The following is a 3,593-nucleotide window of genomic DNA, read 5'->3' on the forward strand; positions in this document are numbered from 1 at the left end:
TTCAGATTCCCGCTGTCTGCCCGCTCGGTAGAAAAGGGTGGATACAGCCTGAGGACCGCCTAGAAAACTGGGATACAGCCTATGGCTGTATCCCAGTTTTCCAGGCGGTCCCCAAGGTTGTATCCACCCTCTCCACGGAGCGGGCAGACATCGGGAATCAGAAGCCAATAGTTAAGGTTCATACGAACCCGAACCTCTGCCGTTTCGCTCATCCCTAGTGGTGAGTGGTACTACTTTCTTCTTATTACTGTCATTACTTCATCCTACTGTTTAAAAGTACTGCACTGCTTATGGCCCCTGGGTAAATTGTGCAATAGGTTGGGTTGGTACATGACCCTATTTTATATTTTTTTGGTATGTAGTTAACAATTTTTAAAGTTTTGAAGGGAGATATGGTCAAAATAAACATGTACAAAATAAAAATAAAATCATAAAAAAATAAGTCATTTTCTGTGATTCTGTGATGCATTGCCCCTGAAACATGTATTACATATGGATTGTACCTGATGAAGAAGTCTGACTGGCCCTGAAACATGTTGTACAGTGAATAGAAATACAGTTAAAGGCTATGTTCCCATAACATCTTTTTTTGGCCATTTGAGTCAAAATAATAGGCATCATTTGTATAACGGCCAACATTTTGAAATAACAGCTATTATTTTGAAATAACGGCAATTATTTAAACTCAAAAGGCCCAAAAAAAGAGGTTGTAGGAACATAACCTAAGACTACAAGTTCACAGCGTATTTCGCTCTGCACCAGACCTGATACCGTGACTGGATAACACTACCACACCAGACTTGAACAATTCTGCCATACTGTGACTGAATAACACCTCCATACCAGACCTAAACAATTCCACCATACCCCCACCCCCACCCCTTTGAAAAGACACCAGATTTAATGGCAAGTCTGAAGGGGAAGTGGGAGACTAAAAAAATAAAAACAAAAAAGGTGCTTCTTCCCCCTGCTCCTTGGTGCTGCCCCCTGTAAGGTGCTGCCCTAGGCACCAGACCATGGGTGCCTAGTGTTTTATATGTCCAAGACAGTATGGCGGTATTGTTCAGGTTTATGATGCTGATTGGTGAGTGAAGATGGGGCGTCTTCAGGTTTAGTACCTGGGCAAAAGCAGCTGTTAATACGGCCCTGCCGCCACTATCTCCTATGGGCTGCCCGGACGATCTGACAATCACTTGAGCAGCTCCCCACGGTCCTGGCTCCCAAGCTCTTACCTGCTCCTCCTCACTTGCTGTCAGCGTGAGTAATAGCGCCGGCAGCTGGCGAGGGAAAGAGGACCTGACAGGTCCGCGCTCGCTTACTACCCACATCATCCCGTGTAATGGGGCTTAAGATATTCTTCTGGGGAAAGATATTTCTAATAAATGTTAATAGTCCTGATTATATGGTGAATGGGGGGGGGGGATTTACTAATCTCTATCTCTTAGGCCCCATTCACACGTCCGTGTCAGTTTTTACTGTCAGGAAATCCTGATCAGGAGACCTCAAATGTCATCAGGATAGTATCAGGATTTCCTGACAGTAATCCGTTTTTACCATCAGGAAACCATCAGGAAACCATCAGGAAAAACCTTCAGGATTTCCTGATGAGATGGTCTAGTATGCCAACATAAATCACAGGTACCCACACAGCCCCTAGTGTACCTGGATGGCCACAGGCTGCAGAACTACAACTCCCATCATGGCCTGCCAGCAGAGCCATGATGGGAGTTGTACTTCTGCAACCTGGATAGCCACAGTCTGCAGAACTACAACTCCCATCATGGCCTGCCAGCAGAGCCATGATGGGAGTTGTACTTCTGCAACCTGGATGGCCACAGGCTGCAGAACTACAACTCCCATCATGGCCTGCCAGCAGAGCCATGATGGGAGTTGTACTTCTGCAACCTGGATAGCCACAGTCTGCAGAACTACAACTCCCATCATGGCCTGCCAGCAGAGCCATGATGGGAGTTGTACTTCTGCAACCTGGATAGCCACAGGCTGCAGAACTACAACTCCCATCATGGCCTGCCAGCAGAGCCATGATGGGAGTTGTACTTCTGCAACCTGGATGGCCACAGTCTGCAGAACTACAACTCCCATCATGGCCTGCCAGCAGAGCCATGATGGGAGTTGTACTTCTGCAACCTGGATGGCCACAGTCTGCAGAACTACAACTCCCATCATGGCCTGCCAGCAGAGCCATGATGGGAGTTGTACTTCTGCAACCTGGATGGCCACAGTCTGCAGAACTACAACTCCCATCATGGCCTGCCAGCAGAGTCATGATGGGAGTTGTACTTCTGCAACCTGGATGGCCACAGGCTGCAGAACTACAACTCCCATCATGGCCTGTCAGCAGAGCCATGATGGGAGTTGTACTTCTGCAACCTGGATGGCCACAGGCTGCAGAACTACAACTCCCATCATGGCCTGGCAACTCCATCAGAGCATGGTGGGAGTAGTAGTCCTAAAGGGGTAATCTCACCTGTCCTGGATCCTGCTCTGTCCGGGGAGCGAGGTTGAGGTCCGGGCAGAGTGCAGTGCAGAGATCCGGGCGGCGGCAGCGGTCGGAGGTCCGGAGCATGCGGCGGGCCGGTGGTGAGTTTCCGGGAGGGGGGGGGGGTGCAGGCGAGCGGGGCGGGCGGGCGAGCGAGCGGGGCGGGCGGGCGATCGGAGCGGAGCGGAGCTTGCGGGCGGGCGGGCGAGCGGAGCTTGCGGGCGGGCGGGCGGGAGAGCGGAGCTTGCGGGCGGGCGGGCGGGCGAGCGGAGCGGGCGGGCGATCGGAGCGGAGCGGAGCTTGCGGGCGAGCGGAGTGGGCGGGCGGTCGGCCCCGTGGTGAGGTCCTGGCTCTCTACCATTCCGGAATCACGGGCACTTTCCTGATATACATCAGGAAAATGCCCGTGATTCCGGCGCTCCCATAGACTTCTATGGGGGCGTCCGTGCCGGATTTCCGGACGAAAATAGGACAGGATCTAAAAAATCCAGTCCTATTTTCCGGAACGGACACCCTTCCGGAAAAATCCGGAAGGGTGTCCGTGTCCAATGTTAGCCTATGAGTCCGGAAATCCGTCCGGATTTCCTGATAGGAAATCCGGACAGATTTTCCGGACGTGTGAAGGGGGCCTTACTATACACTATTGTTTAAATTTGTTCCTTTATCCTAAGGAATATTGGTTAAAGAGAGATGTGTGGGGAAGTATTTATTGCAACAAAGTTTTTTTCTGTTACCTCTGTTTTGTTTTGTTTTTGTTTTTTTTTTTACATATTACTGGCCTGGTCATAGATTTCCTGGAATGTGTAGGTTTCTATCAATTTTATTCTATTCAAAGAAAAAAAGTCAAAGAGGGATGTGTGGGGAATTTTTATTGCAATAAAGTGTTTTTGTTCAGATTTTTTTTCACATATTACCAATCTAGTAGTAGATTCCTTGTACTATATAGATGACTGACATTATTATTTTTTTTATAAAATAAAATAGTCAAAAAGGGATGTGTAGGGGAATTTTTAATTCAACAAATAGATTTATTTTTTTTTAGCATTTTTTCATACATTTCCACCTCAGTATTGGGAAACTTGATAGACGGCTA

Source organism: Dendropsophus ebraccatus, chromosome 12 (genome assembly GCF_027789765.1).
Source record: "Dendropsophus ebraccatus isolate aDenEbr1 chromosome 12, aDenEbr1.pat, whole genome shotgun sequence".
NCBI classification, from domain to species: Eukaryota; Metazoa; Chordata; class Amphibia; order Anura; family Hylidae; genus Dendropsophus; species Dendropsophus ebraccatus.